This window comes from Panthera tigris, chromosome A3 (assembly GCF_018350195.1).
Source record: "Panthera tigris isolate Pti1 chromosome A3, P.tigris_Pti1_mat1.1, whole genome shotgun sequence".
Taxonomy (NCBI): domain Eukaryota; kingdom Metazoa; phylum Chordata; class Mammalia; order Carnivora; family Felidae; genus Panthera; species Panthera tigris.
Window position 1 is genome coordinate 96,311,213 of NC_056662.1, and position 20,329 is coordinate 96,331,541.

Below are 20,329 nucleotides of genomic sequence, written 5' to 3' on the forward strand. Positions count from 1 at the left end.
TATGGGCTTATTATCACCCCCTGGTTCCTGAAGTGGAAGGTTAGTCTGCAGGTGCCTGGGTGCCCATTAGACAGGAAAAGGATGAATCTACACTAAGAAAAGAATTTATGCTGACATAGATTTTTCCCCGCACAGTGCTTATAAACTAATTTTCCTTGCATACCTATTATTATAAAGCATATTTTTGCTCTGTGTAATGAGAGTAACTTAGCTTTAATTAGTGTGTTGAATTTGTAGCTTTTATAATCAGCCTCACATAATTTCACGTGGGAGAAAGTTCAAGCATTTCCAGAAGCCTCCCTATATGTTCATCAGGTCAACTAGACTAGATGGACAAGAAGGAAGTTTTGGTTGGCCAACTCCTTCCCTTCCTTTGACAGTGAAGTTCCAGCTACTCAATGGCTAAGAATCATTTCATTTTCATATGGTCACAAAATCACTGGAACATAGAGTTCATCTTTTTTTTTTTTCCTTAAGACTGTATAAAGGACATTGCCATTGTTATCTTTGTCATGTCTTAAAGCACTGTCTAAATTACCATCTGTTCAAAATGAATTATGGTCAAGAGTGTATAACCCTTAATTTTTCAGGATACACTAATTGATATAACACATTTGGAGAGGAAAATTTTAAGATCGGAGTCACAAAATCTGGGAATATAAAAGATTAAAAGTGGATAGTAAAAAAGGAAAAAAAAAAACCAGAAATCCTGGATTAAATTTGGGGAAAAAGTCTTTTATTAACTTTCTTAGTGGCCATTGCTTTGGTTCCAAAACAGTCACTTAGAAGCATAATTTTGTTGGCCTATTGTGAGTCTCTGTTCCCAAATAGTGTGAGCCCAGTGCTCCCTATGGGGAGAGGTGGACCTGAAAAGGAGATGACGAAAAGGTGAATGAAAATAATCTTCTTCACATTTTTAAATTGTTAGTTCTTGCCAGGAGATGGTTTAGGGAGCAGGAATCACTGTGGTTATCAAGCCTGAAAATGCTGCTTTCTCTTCCTTCCCCCAGAAACCATATTTATGACCATCTTAATATCTTCTTGCTCCCCTCTCCTCATGTCAGCAAGTTGTATTTTTTGTTCTCCTTCTATAGCACCTCCCATGTATATAAATATATAAATATATATATGTACATATACTTCACTCTACAGTAAATAATAGAAATAATAATAATGCAATCTTGTTAACTATTGAACACTTGTTAAGTGCCAGGCACCTTAAGTAATTCACATGCATTATCTTAATCAATTATCACAGAAATACTGGAGTTCTCCATGTTACCAGAAAGGAGAATGAGGCTCAGAATAGTTAAACAATATTGCTCCAAGTCACACAGCAAGAAAGTAGGCTGAGGATTTGAACGGAGAAAAACCTGAGCTTTTGAGCACTGCTCAACACCTCTTCTCTCCATGTCACACTTTCTGAAGACACTAGTCCTAGTGTAAACTTTCCTTAAGACTGCCACCTGAACCATGTCAGGTTTCCTTCTCATGGATTGTTCCTACCTACTGAAGGGAGCATAGTAGTGATCTGTATTCTGGGCTCTAGTAGCTGACTGTCTGAGTTTAACATTTTATTAAAGTATATCAAATCTTCTAATGTCCCCTTTACAGGATTTTAAGAGTAACATTGAGTCTTCTTATTGATCCACATATCTGCGATAAATCCTGGTTCATAGTCTTACACACAGTACTCACTGTACAAATATTTATAGGATGAGCTTACCTGAAAAAAGTGAATTTTTTAAAGACAATTTTGTTTACAAAAACAAGTCTAAGGTTGCCACGTTTTTTAATACTGATGGCATTACTAAGAGAACTAAACTCTTTGTTAAATGATGTAGAAGAATACAAATAACAGAGAATGATGTAGTGGAATGATCAAAAAGACATAAAGCAAGGTCTATCTCTACTTTTCTGTGAAGGAATATGCTGTGGTGGAGAACTCAGTAAACCCCCTGTGTTGTAGTAAGTCATCACTCAAACTAGATAGTCTCTGTTGGACTGTCCTATCCTCTCTCACTCTCATTCTAGAGTCTGTACTCATTCGGTCTAGTAAAGACTTCCAGGATCTTCTAAATCATAAAACCTGTTTTAGGTTTTCCACCTATTTTTTGGGGTTCAGCTGGTAAAGGAGGAATTCTCTTCTCCCATGTTTCCAACCAAACCAGAAATTCTATTCAAGGACCAGGAATCATGGACACAGCCTTGCCTCACAGATGTGTCACGCTGGGCCACCACTGAAATTTTAGACTGAGGAATCCCACATGTACAATCTTGATAATTTACCTCTCGCAACGCGTAAGACGAAAGATTTCTTAAAAAATCTACTTTATAGGCAAGAATGTATACTTATCACGGGATTATCACAGATAATTGAAAGTATATTAATCTGCAAGGGTAAGTCTGTGGATGTATTTCTAGGGTACGTAAGTCCAGGGTACTGAACTGCCTCAGCTAAAATCACCAGCTACCATTCACAGTCTATATGATACTCAAAAACACATTTAATTTCTCTGTTCCTCCATCTGTAATATGAAACAGTAGCACTCATGTGATAAAATTGATTTGAAGATTCATGAGAAATTACTTGTGAGCAACATCTCCAAACATATAATAAGTAAGCAATAGAATAAGTATCAGATGTTAAGTTTGTTACTATAAAGTACTACCATGTAATTACTCTAAGTGTGGCTCCACACAGAATGAGGCTAAGACACTGCTTCTCATAGTATTTTTTCTTTTGAAGGATATGAAAAAAAAAAAAAAAAAACCCTCTGCCTCCTGTAACTGGTGCTGGTGTAATACACTTGCTAGTTTAAGACTTGAAGAAGAAGGATTAGGAAGAAAAGATCTAGCTCACAGAGCAGACCCAGGGTGAAATGTCATAGGGGAGAATTTTTTTTTTAAGTAGTCTCCATGCCCAATGTGGGTCTTTAACTCACAACCTTGAGATCAAGACTCACATGCTCTACTGACTGGGACAGCAGCCAGGTACCCCAGAAAAAATCTTTCATTAAAAAATATTAAGCATTTAAAATGTGCCAGGCTCTATGCAAGATGCTGTGGGATTGTATATTGTATATTGATAACTAAGCCATTCATGCCAGCACGCTCAAGGTACATATTTTCCCTTCTTAGAGAAAGACAAGCAAGAAAGTAATCACAACACAATGGTATAAGTACTCTAACATAGGTAAATGCAAGATCTGTAGAAAATGAAGTACCTAATACTTTCAGGGAAAGTGAGAATGCTTTATAGGTAAGGTGACACTGTCTGTACAAAATGTTAGTCAGGTTGTCAGGCAGACAAAAGAAACCAGCATGTGCAGAGACAACAGGAAGAAAAGGCAAGAGATTGTTATAGATTCAAAAGTAATTTGGTATAACTAATATAGAGTATATGGTGGATGGAATGTAAGGGCTTTTGTAGGAAGAGAGGCTGGAACTTAAAGCTGGGATTTATTATTAGAGATCTTACATGGGAAGCAGTTTGTTTTTAATTATACCTGCAAATTGCAAGAGGCTGCTGTCCTCAGAATTCAGAATTTACTTCTGACAGTGAAGCGTAAGGCATATGAGTGAGGGAAGAGAACAGAGACTGGAGTTCTAGAGCAGCCCTTGTCCAAATGTTGTCCCTAGACCAGAAGTAACCACATCACCTGGAAACTTGTCAGAAATGCATACTCTGGGGCACATGGGTGGCTCAGTAGGTTGAGCATTGGACTTCAGCTCAGATCATGATCTCTCTGTTCCTGGGTTTGAACCTTGCGTTGGGCTCTGTGCTGATAGCTCAGAGCCTGGAGCCTGCTTCAGATTCCATGTCTCCCTCTCTCTCTCTCTCTGCCCCTCCCTGCTCGTACTCTCTGTCTCTCAAAAATAAATGTTTAAAAATTCAAATTCTCAGTCTCTACCCCCATAAATCCTGAATCAGAAACTCTGGAGTGCAGCCCAGCCACAGGTGTTTGAGCAAGCTCTCTAAAGAATTCAGACATTCACTAGTGTTCGGGAACTATGGTCCTAGATGGATTTGCTGATTTTATCCAGGTAGAATCATATGCTATTTCCCATAAGCAGAAGCAGTGCAGATGGAGTTTGAGAAATAGTCCTGAGGTTAAAGTGGGTCGTAATTGAGTAAGAGCGAGATGTAAGAATGAATTTGGTAGGTAGGGTCAATCAAGTCTATAAAGCTTATTAAGGAGATAGGAATACAGAGTGATGCAATTTGAAGGGACAGGGAAGGAGTCTGAGACACCATACTAGTAAAATGTTACAATCAGCATCTTGAGTGTCTGGCAGAAATACCTAACATGAGGGTGTGGGGAGAAACAAGAAAAATAGCTTTATTTACATCCTCGATTTCATCTTATTTTAATCTGCATCCCTCATGAGCTTCAGTGAGTTTTGGTATTGGTCTGTATGAAAATAATGATTGTTTTTTTTGTTTTTTTTTTTAATAGGTAGGGCCAAAGCTGGAGAGAAATTTGTGGAGATACATTATATTCCTTGAAATCTTGGTGGATAATAAATATAATTTCCATTCTCTTCCCTACAACACTGCTAAAAACATCCCATCTTCCACCAATTTACACAAGCCCAGATGTTCACGAACTCCACATATTTCATATGGAAGCTCTTTGTTTCTGCCTCTTAAGCCCTTGCCAATTCTCAGTTTGACAGTGTTCTTTTTCCAAGCAATTTGAACCAATTTTATATGTGAAACTTCATGAGACACTTCATCAAATTCTTTGCTTCAGCCCAAATATATAGCATTCAGTGCACACTCTCAGCCACTAATCTTATAATTCTATCTCAGTGAGTTTGACTGGCATGGAGCGCCTTCTCCTCCAGGTCACTTAAACATCCTATGAAACCCTGGGCTCAGGAATAGTGGGTCTCTAAGGTGGGGTCAGGGAAGAAGAGCAGGGTCAGAAACTGGGGACACAGGGGAACCCAGAGTAGTTATAAGGGGAAATAATCCTACTGAAGGCATTTGCGGAGTGGAGAGGGACGGAAGAACTCAACATTGCATCCACAAAGTGGATACAAACACAGAAAGTGTTTTTATATAGTCAGCCCTAAGTATTATAATAGAAAGCTAATCTCTTGTTTTTATCATTCTCCCTTAAGCTACAAGAAGGCAAGAGACATTTTTTTTCTCCTTCACCATTCTACCCTAAACGGCCAATGAAAATCTTATCACAAATTAGACACTCCTAAGTAATTTGTTTCAATGTATGAATGAATCCACCTCACAGATTACCAGCTCCATCTCCTTCTAGCACTGACATGGTACCTCATATCCGTAACATCACTCTGATAAATATATGTCACCTGCTGGATACTTCTGATGACCCACTACCTCACCTGAGGCTGGAAATCTTGCCATTGCATTTGAAACGTAGAATGAGACAGTTTGTTAAACTTCAAAATATAAGGTGTTCAGCTATCTTCAAATGATATGAGAGAGAACAATAAAGTCTAGAGGATGCCAAGGATATCACATTTCTCCAAAGGGACAGAGAGTAAATGGTTTAATTTTTGCAGTCCATAAGTCTATGTTGCAACTATGCAACATTATGCAATTATAGCACAAAGTATCCATAGATAATATATTTGAAAATGGGCACGGCTGTGCCCCAATAAAATTTTATGTACAAAAACATGTTGGGGGCAGATTTAGCCCCAGGGCTATACTTTGCCTTCTTCAACAAGGACAGTCAAAGTCTTTGTTGCCTAGTCTTTGTTGAGCAGTTCTAACAGTGTAGCAAGATCTGTTGTCAAAATATTGATATCCATGTTCCAAATGAACATCCAAACAAGCAGACTCTTTGAGGCTAAAGTATCAATTGCAAAAATATGAATTCGAAAGCCATACTGCTAGACTTTTACTGTATGTTCTTGGCCAATAGACATACTTTCTTTAGCCTCTGTTTTCCTGTCCTCGAAATACAGAAATACCATGTGCTTTTATTTTAAGGCTCTTATGAAAATAATCCATGTGAAACATGACAGAGACTGGAATAGAGTAAGAACACAGGGCAAGGAGAACTGGAAAAGAAACTGAAACTCAAGATCAAGTGATTTGCTCCAAGTTCCAACACCTTTTTAAAAACATTTTTTTAATGTTTATTTATTTTTGAGAGAGAGAGAGAGAAAGAGTGTGAGTGAGGGAGGGGCAGAGAGAGGGAGACACAGAATCTGAAGCAGGCTCCAGGTTCTGGGCTGTCAGCACAGAGCCCAGTGTGGGGCCTGAACCCACGAACCACAAGATTATGACCTGAGCGAAGTCAGAAGCTTCAGTGACTGAGTCACCCAGGTGCCCCAAGTTCCAATAGCTTTTGACAGATGATGATATTCCACATATCCACCATCATGCTTTTCTATCAAGATATGGTCCTTTCCATACTAGGCAACAGTGTCCTACAGTTTCAGAGGTCAGAGAAATGAGTTTACCCTTCTTATGTGACATGTACCAGTACAACTGAAGCTATTCCAAAAATACAGCATGCCAATTGATGAAGATACAGGTTTAATCACTGAGAACAATGTGCTAGGATAACTGTGTTGTCTTTCTAGCTAATGATCAATGTCAGGCAGCATATTCTTTTGCTTTGTTAACATCTGCTTACATACCGATTAAGAACGTATTTCTGGGTTTCAATCATTTCATGAAAAAAGTTAATGGAACATGAGTGGGGACAAACAAAATTGCTGTCTCACTGCAGCATACAAAGTGCATACATTATTCTGTTCCCTGCATCCTGAGGAGTCAACATTCACTATTTAGTTCCTTACTAACCTGACTTTCTATGATCTCCTGACAGAGAGGAACTCCAGATTGGCATGTGGAAACAGCCCCATGTTTCAGTGTTTACATGGTCATATCATAAAAGGTAAAGTGCAAGTAAATCAGATAGAGCTGCCAATTTGTTGCCATAGGCAGTTATTATGTTACATGCAAAATTGGAATTAGGGAGAAAAGTCTTGCTGACAAATGGAAGAAAAGCAACTCTTTTACATAAAGTCTTATTAAAACTTTTTAAAAAGTTCTATATAGAATCATCAACTATTAGAGTTAACAGATATCTGGCCTTAAAGATGACTGCAAAGCAGAAACAAACCGAGAACACAGGTCATATACCTCTAGTCTTATTTCTTTCTCCATTAAAGCTATGCTATCACATACATCATACACATCTAGTACACTTGAATATTTGGTGATAAGAATAATTCCAAATATTATTTTCTTTCTCAAATATTATTTTCTTAGTTTTATATCCATAAAAATTAAGTGAATTAAGATTATTTTTCATATGCACAAAATTGTTCAGTATTAAAAAACAAAACAAAACAAAACACTGTGACTCTAAACATTGCTCCTCATTTCACAACTGAATTATGTCATATTCTCTCAGAGCCTTCTACTCCGAGGCTGAGGTATCAGCCTGGGCAGAAGATGGAAATTTCCTGCATAGCAAAGAGGTTACTATTAAATTGACTTCTTTGACTGCTTTTAGGTAAATGATAGTTGTGTGTATTTCTTTTTTTATGTCAGCCCTTTATGGTAAGAGAGAGAATACTTAACTTGCAATCTACTTAATGTCACAAAAACCAGGCCATATTTGGCCTCGGTGTTTGTGTCTGCCAGAAGGGAGAAGACCCAAGAAAGGACCTGGAGTGTATTAAGAATCTGCCCTTTTTAGGTCAGAGATTCTGAGGTAAGAAGAAAGGGGGGCTGGCATATATAATGGGATATGTCCTCCTCTCCCTTTTTCCCTTACATGGTAGGAAAGGGGATAGGAAGATCCAGATGGCTGTGGGAAGTCAGATCCCTGCAGACCAAAGCACTCAAGTCTTACAAGAAATCCTGCAAGTAATTACTTCTAAAGAGTTGAGGAGCAGTGGTGAATGCCCTAGGAATGAAATGTCTGCATAGATTAGTCAAACACCTTATTCCTGGCTTCTCAGAGATCTATGGAGGGCTGGGCCCCAGGAGTTGCAGCTTGCTTTAATGAGTGCCCTGCATAAGGCTTAGCTTCTGGTCCCAGAGGCCAGGGTGCCTATTGTGTAGGGGAAAAAAAAAATTCTACTCTACCCTCTTTGGGTCTCTGGCTGGTCCTAAGAATTAAATTCATAAAAGACAGGTTAATAGGAAAAAAGCATACAAAGTATATAGAATTTTTACACGTACATGGGAGTTTCCACAAGAGAATGAAAACCATAAGTGACCAAAGAAGGAAGATTTTATACCTTTGGGAAAAGAAACAATACATTTTAAAGAATTGATAAGACAAAGGGGTTTGGGCTACAGAAGTAAATGATGAAAATGCAAATAGGAAAATAAGGATGAGAGTAACAATGTTTTTGTGTGTAGATTTCTTGGTCCCAAGAACCTCTTCTATTCTCTTGCTACAGGGGGGCATACCTTTCTTTCTTTTTTTTTTCTTTAATTTTTTTAATGTTTATTTCTTTTTGAGAGACAGAGAGAGGCTGGAGGAGTAGAGTGAGGGAGACAGGCTCCCTCTGCATTGGCAGCAGAGCCTGATGCAGGGCTCGAACTCACAAACTGCAAAATCATGACCTGATCTGAAGTCTGGCACTTAGCCAACCGATCACCCAGGCGCCCAGGGGCATACCTTTCATGTGGGAGTTTTATCTGCTGCTTTCAGGAAGATGGAGGATCAGAATTTCCTTTTCACAGGTACTATTCTTAAGTGCCTTTGTTTTAAAATAATGAAAATGCCAAAGTGACATATTTTTGGGGTGACATGTTCTGAACTCCTTCAGTGGCACAGCAAACATGAGCAAGTGCTCAGACCAAGTACTCTGGCAATGGTTCCAGCACTTCACCTTGCAATGTTACCTCGACTATAACCTTTGAGAGAGGGCTCTCAACTAATTAGTCCATATGCAGATAATAGATAACAATGAAGATTCACAAAACACTGCATTCAAGTAAGAGCCTCTTCTATTCACAAGCACAAAATGTTAAAAGTCCCTGTATATACCCAGGTCCCATGAAGGGGATTTAAAAAAAAGGACAGAACTCAGGGATGAGTAAATGTTCTAAATACACTGAATCTTCTATAAGATTTTATTTAAGCTATTTATTATAAAAAATAGGGGTTTCAATATCTATAATTTTATTAAATATAATTAAATATTTGGAAATGTATAAGGCTAAATTATTACACTGAAATATTTTTTTTAAATTTTTTTTTAACGTTTATTTATTTTTGAGACAGAGAGAGACATAGCATGAACGAGGGAGGGGCAGAGAGAGAGGGAGACACAGAATCGGAAACAGGCTCCAGGCTCTGAGCCATCAGCCCAGAGCCCGACACGGGGCTCGAACTCACGGACCGCGAGACCGTGACCTGAGCTGAAGTTGGATGCCCAACCGACTGAGCCACCCAGGCGCCCCATATATTTTTTTTTTTAAATAGGAAGAAATAAAATGTTTTTGATTGGGAAATATAACTGTCTCAACTAATCTGTGGGACAAGGGTCACAAGGAAAGGAAGATTAGCTACTTAAGTGAATGAAAAAATATGGTTAGTTACTAGGTTTTAGTAACTAAAAGAAAACAGATGAGCTGGATATACCCATAAGATATAACTGGTTCCATAAACTAAGATAGTTTAATTTAGGGAAGGGTGAAAGTAATAAAGCTCATGACATCATTTCTATGAGACTGATACCATTAGTGTGTATTTTAAGTAATGAGGTTATCATTCCCATTTTATATATAAAGCCATTGAGGATCAAGGTCATTAAAAGATGTTGTTAGGACCACCTATTTGAGTTTTGACTTATTTGACTACCTGAGATAACTGCAGAATATTTGAGAGTATGAATCTCTAGAACCTCTCTGTAATCTACAATTTTGGGGGGTGAGTCAAGTGCCCACAAACACTGAAATAATCAAATATATGTACATCATACCTATATATCAAAATAAATTGGATTTTAGATGGTTTAATCTATCTGTATTAATATAAGGGAAGATATTTGTCAAACTATAATGCTATGTCAATTTCTGGAAAGATTCTTCACATTAAAAATGTGTTTCTTTCTGACTTTCTTTCTTTCTTTCTTTCTTTCTTTCTTTCTTTCTTTCCTTTCTTAATGCTCAAGAAAATGATAGGGATAAAAATGATAGAACTCATCAATCAGTCTCCAAATGTAGCTTCACAACCTCTGGGCTAACATGTCTTTCACAGACCTCAGAAGTTTGTTGATACTTCTTTTCCAAGAAAGTTCCAGGGATACTGAAAGGGGGAACCCAAGGCCAACAAACTTCTCTGCAAGCTTTCTGGAAGACACTAGAAGTAGAGAATATGATGAGGTGATGATGGCCAGCATCTTAGTTGCTTTAATTTAAACTTGGAGAAATTCTAGGGAAGAAAATAAACCTATTCTAGAATAGTAAGAGATAATCTATCGAACTTAAATGAAAGCACCACACTTTAATTTATAAACTATTTCAAGTATCAAAACAGTAAGGGGTCTTTATTCAGTTCTTCTGTGTCTCTTCAAAATTAGATTTTATCTTTTGATGCCAGGAAATACCAATTTCTCTCACTCTCTCTCTCTTCCCCCAATTTCTCTTAATTTAATAATGTTTGTTCTTTTGAGGTGGGGCGGGGGGAGTTGGGGGACTACCTCAAGGCTAGTAATTTGGAATTTTTATATTTGGCTATTATAATTTTTGTTTCCTGACTTCTACAATAATACTCTCATATTCTACATATAAAGTTCCTAATGCAAGGTCAAATATCCAGAAAACCTGCCTTTTCATTTACTTTTATCTCTTTTATGAAATATTATTGACTACTTACTCCTTTTATTATGCTGACCTCTTTGAATCAATATTGTACCAGGCTATTGTCCTATCAGCTGGTATTTATAGTATAGAAGATGCCCAAAGGTAAGAGCAAAATGTTCTCTGGAAAACATGTAATTTAATACCACTCCTATAGAGAAAGAACCTATTAATTTCATAAAGAGTATCCAAATATATTAATAGGATTATAACTAATCCCATAATTATATCTTTGGGTAGAAGCAAGGAAAAATAGTCAATTCCATAGACACAAACAGAAAAAGGTCAATATCTAGTTTAATTTTCATGTTTTCAAGTTCATTGCTATTATAAACTGTTGAATTCTATCAATGTCTTAACTTTTCAAGATTTAAAAAGTGAAATCTCATCAATTCAGGGCTTTTTAAATTATACTTCAAAAAGTTAATATCCATCTATTAGATTATATATATATATATGTATACAGAGATACATATATATATATATAGAGAGAGAGAGTAGACACATTAGGTTCTTCATCACATAACAGAAAATAAATATTTAAGAAAGAGAACACTCAGTTTTATGTTTAATCAAGCAAGGAATGTGGAAAATGCAGTTCCCTATGGACAGAAGAGTTTACCTAGCCTCTGGAGTCTTAAGGCATGAATCAAAATAAATCATACTGTTTTATTTTTTTTATTTTTTAAATTATTTTTTAAACCTTTATTCATTTTTGAGAGGGAGAGAGAGACAGAATGCTAGCAGGTGTGGGGCAGAGAGAGAGGTAGACACAGAATCTGAAGTAGGCTCCAAGCTCTGAGCTATCAGCACAGAGCTCAATGCAGGGTTCGAACTCATGAACCATGATGGTGACCTGAGCCGAAGTCAGATGCTCAACCAACTGAGCCACCCAGGCACCCCAACCATACTGTTTTAAAGCTGAAATTTGAGTCAATCAAGCAAAAATGCAAAGGAAAAGCAGAGAAAAATACACAACATCTATAAACAGGAATCATTTTATGGGCCTAACTTTTCTCCCTAAATAGCTTTATGGTCTTAGATAATTTAATTAAGATCTCAGCTTTACCACTGGACAAAATTATAAAAGGATATACAATGTATTTTTCCAAAATATATAACAAAAGGAAACAATGTAAACACCCGTTTAAAATGTTTTTTCAGTTAGTTTTTAATTACCTTTATATGAATTGCTTTATTATAATACCATACATGTTATTAAATTACATGGATTATATAGATTAGATTCCCAAAGAGTTTATAATCTCAGATTAGTTCACAAAAAAACATTTTACCCATCATCCACTTGTTCTGAGTTCTTTCTCTGTTTAGCACTTATCACCCCCTACATACTAAAATTTAAGATCCATTAGAGCAGGGACATAAGTGATTTTTGCTCATTGTTTTTTCTTTTGCATAGATTTATGGATAAAATATTGTTATTGAGTGAAATACATCATTTGGAATTCCCTAGATTCTGCTCCAGTAACTAAAACCTACAAGTCTTTATTAATCAACAGGCACAAAAATGTATTAAAATTTTGTTAATATTCCTTCAGTACTTTAGAATGCAACTGCATTTGGATAGGGCCTTTAAAGAGATAATCTCCCACCTTCAGAGTTTTTTTTTTTTTTCCCATACACTAGCAACGAACAATCCAAAAATGAAATTAAGAAACAAATTCCATGCACAATAGTATCAAAAAGAATAAAATGCTTACGTATACATTTAACCAAAAAGTGTAATACCTGTACACTGAATAATATAAAATATTACTAAAAGAAAATGAAGGTCTAATGGAAAAACATCCTGTATTCATGGATTGAAAGCTTTAATTTTTAGGATAATGTATTACCTAAGTTGATTCATGCATTCAGGGCAGTTCTATCAAAATCCCAGCTGCCTTTTTGAAGAAATTTATAAGTATATCCTAAAATTCATACAGATGCAAAAAAAAAAAAGTATCTAGAAAAGTCAAAACAATCTTGGAAAGAAGAAAATTGGAGGATTCATACTTCCCAATTCCAAAACTTACTAAAAAACTACAGTAATCAAAACAGTGTGATACTAGCATAGGGACAGACATATAGACCAATGGAACAAAATTGAAAGTCCAGAAATACATTCATAAATTTTGTTCAGTTTATGTCTGACAAGGTTTTCAAGATAATTTACTGCACACTGAATATTTGTATTCCCATAAAATTTATACATTGAAACTTAATCCCCAAGGTGATAGTATTTGGAAGTGTGGCTTTTGGGAGGTGGTTAGACCACCAAGGCACAGACCTCGTGAATGGAAGTAGTCCCCTTATAATAGACACCCCAGAGAGTTCCCTTGTCCTTTCTACCATATGAGGTTCCAGGGACAATGGCAGTCTATTAACCAAAAAGTAGACTGTCATCAAACAATAAATCTGCTAACACATTCATCTTGGACCTCCCAGCCTCCAGCAACATAATGAAGTTTTGATGTTCATAAACCACCCTGTCTATGATATTTTTATAGCTTCCCAAACAGACTAAGATATAATTTAATGGGGGAAAAATAGTTTTTATAGCAAATGGTGATGGGGCCACTAGATATCCCCATGCAAAAGAACAAAGTTAGATCCCAACCTCACAATACACACAAAATTTAAATAAAAATGGATCAAAGAGCTACATTTAAGAGATAAAACTATAAAACTTCTGAATTTTTTTTAATTTTTATTTATTTTGGGGGGAGAGAGAAAGAGTGCAAGCAGGGAGGGGGCAGAAAGAGAGGAAGACACAGAATTTGAAGCAGGCTCCAGTCTCTGAGCTGTCAGCACAGAGCTTGATGCGGGGCTCAAACTCATGGACTGCAAGATCATGACCTGAGCTGAAGTGGAATGCTTAATAGACTGAGCCACCCAGGAACCCCAAAACTATGAAACTTTTGGAACAATACATATATATCTTCAAAAATTTGGACTATACAATTGCTTCTTAAATATGACATGAAAAAAACAAACAAACATAGATAAATTGGACATCATCAAAATTAAAACCTTTTGTTCTTCAAAAGACAATCTGAGAAAAGTGAAAAGACAACTCCAAGAATCAAAGAAATATTTGCAAATCATATGTCTGATAAGGCTCTGACACAATATATAAAGAACTATCATAACTCAATGATAAAAAATAAGTAACCCAATTAAAATGGATTTGAGGGGCACCTGGGTGGCTCAGTCGGTTAGGCATCCAACTTCGGCTCAGGTCATGATCTCAGGGCCTGTGAGTTTGAGCCTCGCATCAGGCTCTGTGCTGACAGCTCAGATTCTGTGTCTCTTTCTCTCTGCCTCTTCCCCACTTGTGCTCTCTCTCTCTCTCTCTCTCTCTCTCTCTCTTGCTCAAAAATAAATAAACATTAAAAAATTTAAAAATGGATTTGAATAGCTATTTCTCCACAAAAGATGTACATGGCAAGTCAGCACATGAAAAATGCTTAATGCCATTAGTTATTAGGGAAATATAAATCAAAACCATAATGTAGTACCATTTCACACACTAGGAGAGCTATTATCAAAAGGCAAACAATAATATATCTTGGATGTAGAGAAATTGACATCCATTTTAGATGTCATCCATTTTAGAATAAGATCCATTTTAGAAAATAGTCTGATAATTCCTCAAAAGATTAAACAGAGTTACCACATGATCTAGCAAATCTATTCCCAGGTACATAGCTGAGATTTGTAAAGATATGCCACAACACACACACATAAAACAAACAAGAAAAACCAAACAAACAAACAAAAAACTTGTACATGAATATTCATAAGGGCATTACTTAATGTAGCCAAAATGTAGAAACACCCCAAACTTCATCAAGTGCTAAAGGGCTAAACAAAATTCGGTATATCCATGTAATGGAATATTATTCAGCTATACAGAAAAAGAATAGGGTGTCTAGGTGGCTCAGTTGGTTAAGTGTCTGACTCTTGGTTTCAGCTCAGGTCATGATCTCACGGTTCGTGAGTTTGCGCTCCGCATCTGGCCCTGTGTTGATAGTGTGGAGCCTGCTTGGGATTCTCTCTCCCTCTTTCTCTACCACTTCCCGCTTGCACATGGTCTCTCTCTCTCTGTCTCTCTCTCTCTGTCTCTCTCTCTCTCTCTCTCTCTCTCTCTCAGAAAAAAATAAACATTAAAAAAAAAGAAAACAATGACTCATGCTACAACATGAAGAACCTTTAAAAAATCATGCACAGTGGAAGAAGCTGGACAAACAGGGCCATATATTGTATGGTTCCAATTATACAAAATATACAAAATAGGGATATCCATAGAAAGAGGTAATTATTTTCATATTGCCTTTCTATCATCAGAGAATGAGAAAATGATTAGCAATAGTCATTTTTAAAGGTTATCAACTAAGAAGTCTCAGGGAGAAATGTTACACAAGTTGTTTTGTTTCTCATGTTGTATTATTCTATAGAAAACTGGAAATACAGAGCGAAGCATTTCAAATGGTGAAAATACTGCATTCAAAGAACACAAAAGGAACTGGATTAATAGGGATGCTCAGTTTTTAGTTAGCTGACTAGTTACCTCAGATATGGGAAGTTTTAAAAAATGCAGATACCTGGACCTAACTCAAGAGTTAATGACTTACACCTGACATAAGAAGTTATGATAGGAGGGTCCTGGAAATTTTCATCTCTGAAAATGTTTCTGGGTATTTCTAATATACCAGAATACATAGGAATCAGTTCTATAACCAGCCTGCTGGAGGGCAGGGACTTTCTTTACTCATATGTTTACCTTTCAAAACCAAGTCCAGAGCAGTTTTCCAATAGATGGTGAACTAAAACCCTCATTGTAACTGAATATAACTCACCCATAATTTAATTACCAGGGTCAAATTTCATCAAGGACTTTGGCCATGAATAACTCTTTAATACTCAAGTTACTAAATGGGCAGCCAATTGCAAACTTTCTAGTAATCCTATCAAATTACTCAATTTTTTTTGTTGTTTTTTATGAGCAAACTATGTTGGTTTGGCTTTCTTTTTCAGATCTAAGTCTGAGCATCTGTATACCTTATTAATGCCATTACCTTCCATATTTCAATGCAAGACATTTTATGGGAACCTGCCATTAACAGTATAAAAACTAATTGCAAGTTGTATGCTACATTAATTCTCCCCATAAACAAACATCCAAGAAGTGAAACATCTGCTAATAGAGAACTGGTCATTTTATCCACATACCTGCCAAGACAGATGGAAGGCACCTCAGACAGAATTTTGATAAGTGGAATATTACAAGCTAAAACACACTTTTGTAAGCTCTTGACAAGTTCCATGTGAACTGCTGTCACATTTACACCTTCAGGTGCCACTTTCCTACATTAGCTCACCTTTGTATTTGAACTCATATTGTATTTCCTGGTGAACTATGGATATTTTAGGTAAAGGACATGCCTGTGTGATGACTGCAATCCATACCAAACACACAGCTTTGATTGTTACACTCCTGGGCTAATAGTTGTCTGAAGACATCACCTGGTCCCTCCTCCAGTCTTTACATTGGTAAAAGTCTAGTTCAACTGAGATGATTGGCTCTCTCTTCTCCCTGGATACTTCAAATATACATTCTTTACCTGTTCTTTTAGATACTCTTGAGTATTCTCCAAAGATTAAATCCCATGTACAACCTGACTCAGATTAAGGGGCTTCCTGACAAGTAAGTGCCCTATAATTGTTTTCTAGGCCATGTTAGAGCAAACAGAATGATAATCCCCTCTCAATGGAAAAGGAGAATAAGTTATTTATGTCACTGTTTCCCTTTTTATCATTGGAAACCTAAGGAAAGTAATATGAGGCTAAGTCTATTCATGTTTTTAGCTTGACAAATTTGTCTATTATTTCTCTTTCCAACAACTGTTAATAGTTTTGCCTGACTTTTTTCCCCCTTATAGGGTTGAGTAATTTAGGGAAAATGGCTGAACTGGTTGTTGATAGATACATGAAGTTGCAAGGGTAAAAGGTAAAGGATAAATTAGGAATTTTACAAATGTCATTCAACCATTCTAAGCATAACAGCAATTGAAAAGGCAAAAATAGGGTACTGAGGAGGGCACCTTTTGGGATGAGCACTGGGTGTTGTATGGAAACCAATTTGACAATAAATTTCATATATTGAAAAAAAAAAAAAGAAAAGGCAAAAATACCCAAACAGTGACTAATTATTGAGAGCTGGCTTGAATTAGTTGAATGTCATAGAATATACATATACCCATATGCTGCTTACCAAACAACACATGCTCTTCCTCCATGCCCAGTCTTCTTGCAGTGGTGTCCATGTAACCAGCTCTTGCCAGTTGTTGTTTCTGAAAGAAAGTGATACGTCTCTCTTTTTCGTACTTAGTTTGCCACCACATGACTAACTCCGGTTAACAGAATGAGAACAATAATGGTCTGCATTCCTCATAGTCAAAGAACCAGTATTCCCTCTTCATCTCTTTTTTTCCCCTGTCGCAAGGATACAGAAGCCAAGTGTTCCAAGTGGTACAAGCTTTTAAGACAGAGAATCATAGCCTGACCCACAATGGACTCTGAATGACTGAGAGAGAATGCTTTGTTACTTAATCCATTCAGGTTTTATGATTTATTTTTAACCTCATCATAGATTGGTCTATTTTCATTAATTAAATGGTCTTTTTTAACACCATGCTTTGATTCCTTAGTAACTACCATATTTTCTAGAGTGTAGCACTCACATGTGATCTGCAGACCTGTGCTGAAACAAAAGCTGAATGTCACAGTTAGTAACCACATAAATATAGAAACTGAGAGTAAGATTATAGATACTTTATACAGCAACTGAATATTTCCATGACATCTTAATGTGTGATCATGTTTCTAGAGATTTATTTTCATTGTATTTCATATAATTTATTGTATTATATTCAGTTGTATTGTTCCATGACTGATTTCAGGAATAACAAGGAAAGTGGCCTCTATAACCAATCAGGCACTTGAAAATGTTCAATGAAGGAATTAAAATGCTCGTGTTCTTTATATAGAAGACAGATAGTTTGACTTATTTTAAAATGAAATTTATCATTTTGGGTAAATGTGATGTATACTTAACTAATGTAAATAATATATTGGAAAACACATACAAGAAAACAAAAGTCACCAAAATTTCATTATCATTAACATTTTGGTGAATTCTAGATATCAACCTATATACAACTGCAGTCTTTCAAGAATATATATAATTAGATTATAGTAGACACATTTCTGCAATATTCCTTTTCAGTCAAATATATATCATGAACAAATTTACATGTCAATAACTTCAATTTTACTCATTATTGATGCATACCTACCTACACTGTATACACATACCATAGTTTTTTTTATCCAGTCCCTCATCAACACAAATTTTGGTTATTCCAACCATTTGTTATCTGTGGCAAATGGCAAATTTCATAAACATGCTTATGAATACATATGTTCACATACATAGGATGTTCTTTAGGGTAAATTGCACAGGATCCCTGAAAATGGGTATGTCTATCTCACAGATAGTATGGATTTATGATCTTTTGAACAAGGCCCATTTCTTGACCACTAAATCAAACTCAGTATTAAAAAAAAAATCCTCACATTTTACATAGTAGGGATCCATTTTCTTTTCCTACTCATAGAGGTAACACAGTTCCTAAGGCCTGCATACATGTGATATGGAATGGACTGCAATTACTGTAATTTACTATTATATTATTGGGAACAAGCCAAGGACAAACCCAGCTGGCCAGTAAGGCCTGCAGAACCATTCTCTTGGACGGTTATAAGTATATGAATTGGATAGTGGCTTTTTTGTATCTCTCCCTCGGCCAGCAGGTGTAATGGGATGAGACTAAATGTTCCTTGGTGAGCCCATACTTTTATGATCCATCTGTTCAAGTAGGAAGGAATGAGGCAGGTGGGATTCTTCATGCTACAATAGGACCTAGATAGAGGCAAATGGAAACAATGATTTTCATAATCTTTGCAGAGCTATAACTCATAGTTTGTAATTCATATTAAAATTACGTTCCCACTGTCATGAAAGCTATGACTAAGGAAGGGTGAATTTTAAAACAAAATTCTTTACCTTTAATATATCACATTTTTTCGTGAACCTTTTCACCGGTGGCGGCTGGGGCCCTGCGGAGGCCTACCTGGCGCAGCAGGGCACTAGGAGGGTGGGTCCGCACAGAGGCGCTACAGCTCCTGCTGGGAGATGTGGCTGGGCAGCCACAGCCGAAGGCAGCCGGGTCCTCGTGGGGTCACACACGTGCACCGCGACGCCGCGAGAACGTGAAGCCTAACTGGCCTCAAGCCGCCCCAGAACTCAGCGCAGCTGGAGGAGTGAAGCGCGCAGCACGAGCGTGCGTCCTGCCGCACGAGCGGCCGGACCTGCGCATGAGCTGTGGCAACCGGAGCGCGCAGCTTTACCTGCACCTGGCGGGGCCCTGGCTCCAAAGAGGAAGGGCGGTAGGTTTTGCTGAGGAGCCTTATTATCCGTGGTTTGACATGGAGCTCTATGAAGGTGGAGACCAGTGCCAACAAAAGCTTCATGCTACGGTGCACAAGCACCACTGCATTCCGGCACAAAATCCATATCATGCCCAGTAACCTAAAGCCAGGTAACATCGTCATCATGGAGACGCCTGGCACTCCCCATCCGTAAGGTAGCCGGTTTTGGACCACACAAGGTCTGTACTGGCTGGCTCCCGCGAGGCAAAGAGGGCGATCAAGACAACAATAAGGTGAATGTACATGAATTCCACCTGTCCTCAGCCTACGGCTCAGACTTCTACAGGGCTCCTGAACTCTGGAACAGGCGCTAGACAGCCAAGGCCGACATCTTTATCCTGGGCATTAACACCTGGGCAAAGAATCACTTTCAATGCCTCAGACCAAGAAGGAGCTCTTGAGAACCTGTATCAAACAAGGGTCCGAGATAGACCTTGTTGGTGAATTGCCACTTGAAACCCAAAGATGGAGTTGCACATCTTTCACAACATAGGACTTGAATGTCTGAGGGAATCAAATAGCTTTTGAAAGGTATGTTAGCCGCTAACCCACAGGACAGGCCGGATGTCTTTGAACTTGAAACCAGACTGGACCAGGTCACGTGTGCTGCTTAAAATTCAGGACAAGCATCTGGAATGTTTTTAAACTAGGTGAGTGTACTTTTTCTGCACACACCTTTCCAGCACTGGATATTTCATCCTGGGCCCTGGAGTGGGCCGGGTGGAGCTGGGGAGAGACGCGGGGCTGGAAAGAACTAAGTGTTTGTTATCAGAGTTTCCCTCTAAATTTCCTTGAGATATGTGGGATAATTTAACTATGAATTGGAAGGTCTTCTGAAGCATTTTCTGAGTAGGGGTGGCATTTGAGGTGACTCTTAAGTTTCATAGAAACATTTCATCTTCAATTAATGATTACTGTAGAAGCTGCAAGAAAAATAATAATAAA

The 20,329-nt window shown here is 37.4% G+C and overlaps 1 long non-coding RNA gene across 1 annotated transcript; it reads right to left on the minus strand.

Moving 5' to 3' along the window:
- Positions 1 to 766: 766 nt before the first annotated feature.
- LOC122237046 lies at positions 767 to 19,029 on the minus strand. Its single transcript, XR_006215245.1, has 3 exons — positions 18,960 to 19,029; positions 17,106 to 17,184; positions 767 to 866 (listed from the first exon to the last, which is right to left on the minus strand). It is a non-coding gene; the product is annotated as an uncharacterized LOC122237046 (long non-coding RNA).
- Between the last annotated feature and the right edge of the window lie 1,300 nt (positions 19,030 to 20,329).